Consider the following 13135-nt stretch of genomic DNA (forward strand, 5'->3'; position numbering starts at 1 on the left):
CTATTTATAGCTACCTTATTCCTATATCTTTCAGGCGGGGTAGCGTCTAGATTTATTGTACCCCTTCGGATTCTTCACATCAGCAAGTCATACTCTCTGTATAGAGAAAGGATATTACTGTTTCTATAAAGTCCTATTTGTTTTAATTTGTTTGCGGTTCTATCAACAAATTATTCAAGAGAACCTCACAACACTTAACTAGGTTTTAGTTTTTAGATTTCTCATCTAGAAAACCCTTTCACAGTCTGTAACTCCCTAACTTCTCTAGGTGACCATTACAAATACTACAATTTGCACGTGGCGAGTTTTATTTACCTGGATCATTCTTTTACGATCCTGGAATGGACAATCGTTATAGTTTTCTGCCCAGCCGTGTTGTTATGAGATACTCTGCAAATACATTATTATTTTGTGAGGATATATAGCGACTCTGTCGATTACTTTAAATTTGTGAAAGAAATATCTTTTCGGGATATTTTACTATCTTACCGTTTATGTATAAGTATCTCTTGTCTCTATGCTCGCACAGTTTATCTGAAGGGCGGCTTTTTCTTTAGACTCGGAACGCTCTTGAGCTGTTATTACACGGAGTTAAAGGAAAAAGAGGAACAGAATTTTAGTCTCAACTCTGAGTTACTTAGGGCAACAGAGTTTCAAAAACGGGCCGTCTACTTATCTAAGTGGTTTATTCGGGATTCCGGACTTACTTTAATGGCGATTTTCCTTGCGTCTCGGGTGGGCACCTGCAACGACCGTCCTTCCGTGCTGGAATAACTCGGTTCTGATTTTGACTGGTTTTATCCCTTTACTAATTGCTAAATTGGATACAGGTGAAATCGTTCACCTGTGTAATTTACGCGGTTCCGTTTGTGTGGATCTCAGCCGCGGCGGCCATCTTTGAGTTACTGCATATATACTGAAACAATGCTCAGAAATATGTATTAGTTGCCTTCATTTAAAGTTAAGGGAATGAATTCCCTTCCTATATTGCAATCGTTTACATGTTCAAATGTTACTGGGTTAAATTACTTTACAATCGCTCGCCTCACATATTATTTTTTGCCGATTGGGTCCCGATCACGTGACATGCACCCGTGTCTTCGTAATACTGGTTTTATTGGCAGACATCTTGTAAGGTGTTTTTTACTCTGAATGTTTCTATAATCTTAAAGTTGCTGCTTGTTAATCGTGACAGTGATCAGGTTTGCTCAAAACGGTGTGTGTGTTGGCTGCCTTTATTTATAATTAAACATAAACGAATCCGTCTCCTCCATGTATTGTAATCGTTTTAATATCCCGTTATTACTGAGTTAGATTAGTTTACACTCGATCGCCTCACATTTATTTTTGGCCAATCGAATCCCGATCACGTGACATGAGTCCGTGTCTCAATAATACTGATTATATTGGCGGACATCTTGTAGAGTGTTTTTACTCAGGATGTTTCTATGTGTGTGCATTATTCTGGTATTGTTCTGTTTATTCCTCCGGAGTTATATTGATTTTCTGCTCGATTTAAACTATTTTTATCTAATGTGGTCAGCGATGTATTTAATACTGATTATATCTGGAGCATCATTTATTATTGGGCTGTAATTTTATGAATGTGCAGCTCGTTTTTGGGGATGCAAATCTGTATTATTCTCAAAGTTGTTTATTTCACTTTGTTAGTATTTTACTGAACCAGCAATTTTTATCATTATGTCTGTTCAGTTTTCAAAGAATTATGAAGGTATACAGGCTATGTTGAAAAAGGGAAACTATTATCCCCAACTAACTCTATTTTACTGAAATATACAACATGTGGCATTTAAATTATTCTATCCCATTCCTCCCTACTATTTAGTCCATTTCGGAATGTGTTGAATTTGGACATGTAATACTGCTCTCTCTTTTTTCTTTTACTGTCCACATCTCCGCCCCTGTTGTTCAGTTTGACAACTTCAACAATCCACCATTTTAGGTCTTCAACAGTGTGTTTACACTGTTCCCAGTGTTCCACTAGTGGTGCATTGACTCGTTTTGTTCTAATAGAGGATTTGTGCTCATTTAGCCTGAGTCTCATTTCCCTCGCGGTCTCCCCTATGTACGCCTTTTGGCAGGGGCATTGTATCATGTAGACCACGTTTGGGGTTCTACAGTTGACTAGATCTTTTTGGTAATGGGTGATTCCATTGTAGTCTATTTTGGGGCCTTTGATTATTAGGCTGCAATTTTTGCAGGCACCGCAGGGGAAGTTGCCGGCTGGCACTTTTCCGTCAATGGTCTCAATCCTATTTCTTTTTGTCTCGACAGGATAAGTATGTACTAAACAATTTTTAATTGTTCTATTTCGTCGATATGCAAATATCGGTTTCGGAATGGGTATGGATCCGGTATTTTGGAGTAGGTTCCAATTCCTATTTATAAGGTTCTTCACCTTGTTGCTAATGTTTGAGAAATTGGTCACGCAGACCAGTTTCTGATCATTTGTTACAGGTTGGGATTTGGGTTGAAATAAGCTTTCTCTATTAAAGTATTTTGCTCTTTTGTAAGCATTTTTAACCATCTTTTTTGGATATCCTCTTTCTAGGAACTTAATTCTTAGTGTTTGAGCATGTTTTTCAAATTCCTCTCTATCGGTACAATTTCTTCTTACCCTTAGGAATTGTCCGAAGGGTATATTGTTTTTTTGGGTTGCAGGGTGATGGCTTTCGTAATGCAACATAGTGTTGCGATCAGTAGGTTTGCTAAAGAGTTCCACTCTCAGAGTTCCGTCTACAGGTTTTATTCTAATGTCTAAAAAATCACAGCTCTGGTTGCTGTAGGTTGATGTGAATTTCAAGTTTTTATCTCCTAAATTGATCCATTGGATGAACTCTTTTAGTTCATTTTCACCCCCGGACCATATGCACAACACGTCGTCAATGAAACGGACCCACATTTTTATATTCTCAAAAAATGGGGCCATCTCATTGAAGATGTGTGTGTCTTCAAAGGCTGCTACGTAAAGACAAGCAAGGCTTGGCGCACATGTAGTGCCCATACTTGTGCCTTTTGTTTGCTTAAAGAGCTCATCTTTAAAGAGAAAAATGTTGTTAGTTAATACTATCTCAATGCAGTCCACTATAAATTGAGCATGTTCAGATAACTCGTCATCTGTTCCTTTTAGAAGCCTCTCTATCATAAGTTTTGTATCATTTTGAGGTATATTAGTGTATAGTGCCTCTATATCTAGAGTCACTAGCCACTCACTATCCACATTAAAGGGTTTATTCTCAATCTTTGCGATCGTATCTGTGGTGTCCTTAATGTAGGCTTTTTGTTGCGTTACCAATGGTTGAATAAATTTATCTGCATATTGGCTCAATGGTTCTGTTAAAGAATTTAAACTCGAAACTATAGGTCGCATGGGTGGGTCTTTGATATCTTTGTGAACTTTTGGGAGTCCATAAATAGCTGGTATAACTGGTTTGTCATTTTTTAGGAAATTAAATTCTTCCTGATTAATTACTCCATCTTCTAATGCGAAGTTGAGTCTCTCTCTAATTTTATCTTTTAAATCCGACCATTCTTGTCGGCTGGAAGACGCGAAAAGTAAGTTAGAGGAAATACAGGGTGACCTAGATTGTTACAGGGACTTCCTCACAAACAAGAAGAGTAATAAATTCAGAAAGGATGTTGACAGGTATAGACCCGAATTAACCTACCCCTACCTCCAGAAAGAGTACTATGAAAAACAGCAAGAAGAGTTTCAATATAAACAGAATTGGCAATCAAATAGACGAAATGGTTCAAGGAAAAGAGTGACTTTCTCTGAAAGCTCCTATACAAGCACTGATTCTGGGGCTGAAATAAATCAAGACACCTCAGGCCCCAGAGAGGGGGGAAACAGCAGTAAAGCCAACAAGGATAGCCTGCCTTTTTTAGACAGGCGGAAATCCAATGCAAATCAAAATCCGAGAGGGAGGGCACGAGGAAGGTCCTTTTATCCCCAGAACCAAGGCCAAGCACGTCCCTACATGAGAACACGCAGCCAAAAGAATTGGGACTAAATCCCAAAGCTGCTGTTATAAATCTTTCCAGTAGAAAGCTAGACATTGAGGAAATAAAACTTTTAGAGAAGGGACTTGGATATGCAATCTCAGAACATGTGGACAAATTTAATCTGGAACGCGACATAAAAAGTTTTTTCAGGAAAATAAGACTAAAAAAATTTTTTGAGGGAAAAGAAAGAACCGTCAATGATAACAAATCAGGCCTTAGACCAAAATCTAATTGGATGCCCACTGGTACCATGGTAAGCAAAGAGATAGATATCTTTGAAAAGGTTGTTGAGAAAGGGTTGGAAGACCTACTCAAACAAAAATCATGGTTAAAATATAATCTCACTAAAAATGAGAAAGATGCTCTAGAAACCCTGAAAGGATGCAAAGAAATCACAATAAAACCTGGTGATAAGGGGGGGAGCATCGTCATAATGGACACCAATAATTACGAGTGTAAAATGCAGGAGATGCTTAAAAACACCCTCCACTATGCCCCCTCCAGCCGACAAGAATGGTCGGATTTAAAAGATAAAATTAGAGAGAGACTCAACTTCGCATTAGAAGATGGAGTAATTAATCAGGAAGAATTTAATTTCCTAAAAAATGACAAACCAGTTATACCAGCTATTTATGGACTCCCAAAAGTTCACAAAGATATCAAAGACCCACCCATGCGACCTATAGTTTCGAGTTTAAATTCTTTAACAGAACCATTGAGCCAATATGCAGATAAATTTATTCAACCATTGGTAACACAACAAAAAGCCTACATTAAGGACACCACAGATACGATCGCAAAGATTGAGAATAAACCCTTTAATGTGGATAGTGAGTGGCTAGTGACTCTAGATATAGAGGCACTATACACTAATATACCTCAAAATGATACAAAACTTATGATAGAGAGGCTTCTAAAAGGAACAGATGACGAGTTATCTGAACATGCTCAATTTATAGTGGACTGCATTGAGATAGTATTAACTAACAACATTTTTCTCTTTAAAGATGAGCTCTTTAAGCAAACAAAAGGCACAAGTATGGGCGCTACATGTGCGCCAAGCCTTGCTTGTCTTTACGTAGCAGCCTTTGAAGACACACACATCTTCAATGAGATGGCCCCATTTTTTGAGAATATAAAAATGTGGGTCCGTTTCATTGACGACGTGTTGTGCATATGGTCCGGGGGTGAAAATGAACTAAAAGAGTTCATCCAATGGATCAATTTAGGAGATAAAAACTTGAAATTCACATCAACCTACAGCAACCAGAGCTGTGATTTTTTAGACATTAGAATAAAACCTGTAGACGGAACTCTGAGAGTGGAACTCTTTAGCAAACCTACTGATCGCAACACTATGTTGCATTACGAAAGCCATCACCCTGCAACCCAAAAAAACAATATACCCTTCGGACAATTCCTAAGGGTAAGAAGAAATTGTACCGATAGAGAGGAATTTGAAAAACATGCTCAAACACTAAGAATTAAGTTCCTAGAAAGAGGATATCCAAAAAAGATGGTTAAAAATGCTTACAAAAGAGCAAAATACTTTAATAGAGAAAGCTTATTTCAACCCAAATCCCAACCTGTAACAAATGATCAGAAACTGGTCTGCGTGACCAATTTCTCAAACATTAGCAACAAGGTGAAGAACCTTATAAATAGGAATTGGAACCTACTCCAAAATACCGGATCCATACCCATTCCGAAACCGATATTTGCATATCGACGAAATAGAACAATTAAAAATTGTTTAGTACATACTTATCCTGTCGAGACAAAAAGAAATAGGATTGAGACCATTGACGGAAAAGTGCCAGCCGGCAACTTCCCCTGCGGTGCCTGCAAAAATTGCAGCCTAATAATCAAAGGCCCCAAAATAGACTACAATGGAATCACCCATTACCAAAAAGATCTAGTCAACTGTAGAACCCCAAACGTGGTCTACATGATACAATGCCCCTGCCAAAAGGCGTACATAGGGGAGACCGCGAGGGAAATGAGACTCAGGCTAAATGAGCACAAATCCTCTATTAGAACAAAACGAGTCAATGCACCACTAGTGGAACACTGGGAACAGTGTAAACACACTGTTGAAGACCTAAAATGGTGGATTGTTGAAGTTGTCAAACTGAACAACAGGGGCGGAGATGTGGACAGTAAAAGAAAAAAGAGAGAGCAGTATTACATGTCCAAATTCAACACTTTCCGAAATGGACTAAATAGTAGGGAGGAATGGGATAGAATAATTTAAATACCACATGTTGTATATTTCAGTAAAATAGAGTTAGTTGGGGATAATAGTTTCCCTTTTTCAACATAGCCTGTATACCTTCATAATTCTTTGAAAACTGAACAGACATAATGATAAAAATTGCTGGTTCAGTAAAATACTAACAAAGTGAAATAAACAACTTTGAGAATAATACAGATTTGCATCCCCAAAAACGAGCTGCACATTCATAAAATTACAGCCCAATAATAAATGATGCTCCAGATATAATCAGTATTAAATACATCGCTGACCACATTAGATAAAAATAGTTTAAATCGAGCAGAAAATCAATATAACTCCGGAGGAATAAACAGAACAATACCAGAATAATGCACACACATAGAAACATCCTGAGTAAAAACACTCTACAAGATGTCCGCCAATATAATCAGTATTATTGAGACACGGACTCATGTCACGTGATCGGGATTCGATTGGCCAAAAATAAATGTGAGGCGATCGAGTGTAAACTAATCTAACTCAGTAATAACGGGATATTAAAACGATTACAATACATGGAGGAGACGGATTCGTTTATGTTTAATTATAAATAAAGGCAGCCAACACACACACCGTTTTGAGCAAACCTGATCACTGTCACGATTAACAAGCAGCAACTTTAAGATTATAGAAACATTCAGAGTAAAAAACACCTTACAAGATGTCTGCCAATAAAACCAGTATTACGAAGACACGGGTGCATGTCACGTGATCGGGACCCAATCGGCAAAAAATAATATGTGAGGCGAGCGATTGTAAAGTAATTTAACCCAGTAACATTTGAACATGTAAACGATTGCAATATAGGAAGGGAATTCATTCCCTTAACTTTAAATGAAGGCAACCAATACATATTTCTGAGCATTGTTTCAGTATATATGCAGTAACTCAAAGATGGCCGCCGCGGCTGAGATCCACACAAACGGAACCGCGTAAATTACACAGGTGAACGATTTCACCTGTATCCAATTTAGCAATTAGTAAAGGGATAAAACCAGTCAAAATCAGAACCGAGTTATTCCAGCACGGAAGGACGGTCGTTGTAGGTGCCCACCCGAGACGCAAGGAAAATCGCCATTAAAGTAAGTCCGGAATCCCGAATAAACCACTTAGATAAGTAGACGGCCCGTTTTTGAAACTCTGTTGCCCTAAGTAACTCAGAGTTGAGACTAAAATTCTGTTCCTCTTTTTCCTTTAACTCCGTGTAATAACAGCTCAAGAGCGTTCCGAGTCTAAAGAAAAAGCCGCCCTTCAGATAAACTGTGCGAGCATAGAGACAAGAGATACTTATACATAAACGGTAAGATAGTAAAATATCCCGAAAAGATATTTCTTTCACAAATTTAAAGTAATCGACAGAGTCGCTATATATCCTCACAAAATAATAATGTATTTGCAGAGTATCTCATAACAACACGGCTGGGCAGAAAACTATAACGATTGTCCATTCCAGGATCGTAAAAGAATGATCCAGGTAAATAAAACTCGCCACGTGCAAATTGTAGTATTTGTAATGGTCACCTAGAGAAGTTAGGGAGTTACAGACTGTGAAAGGGTTTTCTAGATGAGAAATCTAAAAACTAAAACCTAGTTAAGTGTTGTGAGGTTCTCTTGAATAATTTGTTGATAGAACCGCAAACAAATTAAAACAAATAGGACTTTATAGAAACAGTAATATCCTTTCTCTATACAGAGAGTATGACTTGCTGATGTGAAGAATCCGAAGGGGTACAATAAATCTAGACGCTACCCCGCCTGAAAGATATAGGAATAAGGTAGCTATAAATAGTGATCAATAAATTACCTCTTTAGTCAACAAGAAAAGTACATGACATTTTATGTTTCCAATTGCAGAACCAGAATTGATTTTAAAGAACTACGGATATCGCCAATTGATAAAAGCGATTCACTGAACTACAAAGTAGGTAGGTATAATAATTTTCAGCTTTAGGGGAGAAATGAACCCCCTACAGCCTCAGGGAAGATGCAGGGTCCACAGACATGAACAGCACTCCCTTCAGTCAATAAAAACCCAATTAATATGGGGTCTTTACTGTCTTTAAGAAACATCTTTTAGAGTTGTTTATCGAGCAATAATGAGTGTACATTAGAGGGATACCACACAAGGTAACACCGTAACAGGTTGCAAGATTTTCAAATATTCTAGATATTGTAATATGCTTATGATGTTAGGGATATCGACCCTTAGAATGTAAGTGTCTCCCAGACCATTGAATGAATGTTAGCTCAGAACTAACAACTTTGTCTGAAGTTTACTCCAATATGCTCATGCAAATGTAACCAATACATCTAATGTGAATAACAGAGAATGACACAGGGAATACTGCACCATGTTTGTAGGAAAATGTTGTTTAATTATGTTTTTAATATATACCTGTCTGTATCATAACAGAAAGTAACTGTAAATTTTGTATTTTTAATTCTATAGTGATTTTAAATTTGAAAATCTTTGTCCTGAAGAAGGTGAAAAACCACACCACCGAAACGCCGCGTCGACACTTTTTCATGGTTTTTTTTCTTTTAATTTGAAATTTTGATGATTGAATAAATGTGATAGATTGTGTTTTTAAATTGACATGGTCAGTATCTTGATCAAATAAAAAATTGTTTTTAATCAAACTCCCCTGTGTACATGCATATTGCTATTAACGTAGTGGTGTGGAGAAAATGATGAATACACTCTGCTAAATGGTTTTGGTCTGAGGGAACATAGATAAAGAAAAAAAACCCTTTCTTTTTTTTTTTTGTCTTTATAAAAAAAATTTCTGTCTACACATAACTGTTGGATTTGTAAATTTGTCAATCTTGATGCAACTCTGGTTACAATATACGGTGTATCCTTGATATGGGTGGTAAAAAGCTTTGAGAGGGGCCTATACCCCTAGAACATTTAAGAAAAGGGAACTGTTGTTTTTTTTAGAGTTCAACTGAAGGGAAACCATCTTGAACTTCTGGTGAGGGATGAAAGTGTTGACCCACTTCAGATCCATCACAGGCCGAAGATCCCCGGTGCGCTTGGACACCAGAAACAGTATGGAATACACCCCCTTTCCCACTTGATGGCAGGGCACAGGAATCACCGCCTTTTTGACCACCAAGGAATCTATGCCTTCCAAAAGCGCCAACTTTTTCACAGGATCTCTGGGACAAGGAGTGGCCTTGAAACAGTCTGGGGGCGTCTGGGCAAATCCAATGCGCAAACCCCCCGAAATCACCTGAAGCACCCATTGGTCCGACACAGTCTCTCGCCAAGAGTTTATGAAGCAAGCCAGGCGACCCCCAACTGGACCTGCACCAGGAGCGATCCAGTCAGGACTTGGAAGCAGGAGCGGAGGAGGCAGATGCACCGGAGAACCGGGATTTATCAAAGGAAGGAGCACCCCGGCCACGCCCCCTACCACGAAAGGGCTGACCCCCCCGACCCCTCTTAGAAGGACCAAAAGACCTCTGTGAACCAAAGGCCCGGAACCGGCCAGGACGGTCAGGAGCAAGCAGTTTACGATCCTCCGCCGTCTTCTTCACCATCACGTCGAGAGGCGAACCAAAAAGTTTAACCCCTGAAAAAGGGATCTTCATAAGCAAGTTTTTCTGTGTAGCATCAGCCTTCCATGAACAGAGCCACAACTGACGCCTTGCAGCCACAGAGGACCCGGCCGCTGAAGCAGCCGCCCCCAGTGAATCAAAGGAGACATCCGAAAGCAGACGAACCTGCTGCTCCATCATCGCCAGGGTAGAAGAAACATCCTCACCCTGGTCCAACAACTCCGACAGAGATTGAAAATCCTTGAGCAAAGACTGGATAGCGTAAGACGAATAGGCCGCAGCCCTGATAGAAAAATTAGCAGCCGCAAAAGTGCGTTTCACGGCACCATCCACTTTACGGTCAACCGGGTCAGCAGGAGAAGAATCCTCCGAAACGACAGTCCCATGTGAAGACAAGCTTGCCAACAATGAGTCAACCTTCACAGAGGCCGGGTACTTCACCGCAAAATCCTGAAGAGGGTATCTCCTACTCAAAAAACGAGGAAAAGAACCTTTGTCCACATCTTTCCATTCATTCTCCAGGACCTTCAAGACAGAGGAATGGAGAGGTAAAGAATCCGGCTCAGGACGATGATACTGCGAAAACAGATATTCCACCAGAGGCACCACAGAAGCAGGGAACACCAAGTTATCGCGAATGTGACCCAGCACCTCCTTCAGGTCGGCACCCTGCACAAAGCGACCTCTGACATCAACCTCCTCCTCATTCTCAGAATCAGCAGCAGCAGCAGCGCCATCAATCCTCGCCTTCTTAGGAGGAGGGACAGGAACGTGACCCTGCAACACAGCAGAGACAGCAGAATTAATCATTTGCTGCAAAATATCCATAGAGGGAACATGCACCCCCGAACCGGAAGCCACGACCAAAGGATCAGGAACACCCAGACCTGAGGAAAGATCCATGACAGCCAGCCACGTGAATGATTCAAAGAAACAAACACAGGCAAAACGAAGAACAGCCCGGTAAAGTAGGACCCGAGGTTGCTAAGCAACCCAACAAACCCCACCTCGAACCAAGCCGAAGGCACAAAAGCAGCCTGAAGAGCCGCGCGCCGCCGTAGAAAAACGAGGCACAGACCGCAGCGCGCCGAGACCATTCAACCCCCTAACGTGTCTACAGCTCCGCAGAAAACACGAAGAGGAAAGAAAGCACACCAGCGCGGATACCGGAGACCGGCAGCAGGTAAGGGAAACACAAAGGAAGCCTCCGGCTCCCAGAGAGCTCGCACCCGGCCGTGCAACGTCCGCTCAGCAGGACGCGCGGCCGGGAAAGTGAAAAACGGCAAACAGGACACAAGGCGTCCCGCCCCAAACAGAAACAAACCAGCCGTTTAAAGACAACCACGCAAGTCTGCTGAAGCGGGACACGAGGCAGCCAGACAGTAGAAGGGGGAAACAAGACATAACCAAAACGAAGCACAATGAATGACAAAACAAATTGAACATAAGTCAGTCAAAACACAAACCAACATCCCCCAACTAGATACCACAGGACAAGGGGAACTGCTATAGCAGGAACCCAGCCCCACTCACCTGACCAGCAGGGAAAAACACAGCACTTGGAGAAGTGCAGAAAAAAAGAACAGGTCGTGTTGGTGCTTCTGTGTCCCTTTATGGGATTGGCTGGAGCCACTGGGGGCCATCTTGGAGGAGAGGAGGGAGACTAGAGCGCTGTTTTTTTTTATACTTGGAGTTCTGTGTGGAGCCGGAGTCTCATATCTGATTACTGTGGCGAGGAAGACAGGACGAGGAGGTAATGTCAAATGTAAACAAGTTATACATCAAAATATACATCTATGTTTACACCGGATGTAAAAAGTGTGCACGGATAGGGTCTGGGTGCAGTTTCTTTCCCCCATGTGTTCCTTTCATTCATGCGGGGCCCCAGTACGCTTCGGCTGCTCTGTCTTGTTATTCTGAGTCAGGTGTTAATAGGGGGGCCTGGTCCCTAGTTTGAGGGCCCAGAGTACGGAGGCCACCGGGGCACCGGAAGTAAACACCCCTCCTTGATAAAACTATTGCCCGGTGACCTCTGATTGCCCTCTGACCCCTCAGACTGGATTCCTGTCAGGCTTCTTTTATAGAGGAGGTGGGACTTACGTGGAGACGATGCTGCCGAGGGGCAAAGGGCTGACAATGGCTCAGCATTTCAACCCAGTCTCCTCCTATTATCACCTTTGTTACACACACAGCATATAAGAGCTGTGATAGGTCAGAGGGGACACCCGTCTTGTCACCTTCTGGTGCTTAAACAGATCCTATTACAAGGACCGGCCCCTGAACTTTAAGTAAAACCAACCCCTGGGGCCCCCTGGGGCCTGGGGGTGTTTCACAGACAGGGACTCGCTGACGTTGGCGACCCCCAGTGACTGAATCACATTTACCAACATCACAGACCAGAAACATAAAATGTAACACCTGATGAAGTTTGGCATTATATAACTAGATAACATAACCCTATTATTAACTTGTGGATCCCATGGTGATTACCATTTTTATAATTAAAATGCACGAACCGCAAAAGCACATTTAAGTATTTAATGCTGCAAAGAACATCCGAACCCAAAAAATTAACTCTTAAAACACCATAACACATGTTACCCAGGATCAACAGCACTAATGTATCCAAAAGTAAACACGAAACACCCTAAATAAATAAATAAACATATATAACTCTGATCCAATACCAGGAAACATACGGTGTTTGAGCGCTACATGTATATAGATGTAACTAGATTACATTCCCCCTTTATTAACTTTTGGATCCCAAAATAATAAATGTAAATATATCATGAAAATCAGTCAGGACTCAGACGTTTCCCTGTTAGTTAAATATCTGTCGGGTTTGCAGCTTTATCAGGTGTTTAGACAAAGAATATTGCCCAGTTGGGTACAGTCCGGAACCACTCTTCATGCGATATAGCGCCTTGTCATCTCCTCCCTTACTAGCCTTCGATAGCTCAGTTGGTATAGCGGAGGACTGTAATGGAGTGACTGTCATCCTTAGGTCGCTGGTTCAAATCTGGCTCGAAGGATTTTTGCAAACTCTTCACTTTTTTTCCCTCTGCTTCACAATGCAAAGCGCCTCTTTCTCGGACCCTCACACGCCGGGGCTTTTCCTGCCTCCCCTCTTCACCTTTACAGCCCAGCTCTCTCCTCCGGCGGGGGCGAGGGGGGTGGTGTCTCCCGCCCCCCTCCCTGTGTGCAGCCCCCGCTGCAATGCCCCCTCATCAGACAGAGCCAGGGGCCCCTGGGCTGAAGAGCCAGTCC

General features: G+C 41.3%; 1 non-coding gene across 1 annotated transcript; it reads left to right on the forward strand.

Moving 5' to 3' along the window:
• Positions 1-12814: 12814 nt before the first annotated feature.
• Positions 12815-12900, forward strand: TRNAY-GUA (transfer RNA tyrosine (anticodon GUA)). Its single transcript is given in 2 exon segments — positions 12815-12851; positions 12865-12900. It is a non-coding gene; the product is annotated as a tRNA-Tyr (tRNA).
• The last annotated feature ends 235 nt before the right edge of the window (positions 12901-13135 follow it).

The sequence above is a fragment of the Lissotriton vulgaris genome, chromosome 1_1, assembly GCF_964263255.1.
Source record: "Lissotriton vulgaris chromosome 1_1, aLisVul1.2, whole genome shotgun sequence".
Lineage (NCBI taxonomy): Eukaryota > Metazoa > Chordata > Amphibia > Caudata > Salamandridae > Lissotriton > Lissotriton vulgaris.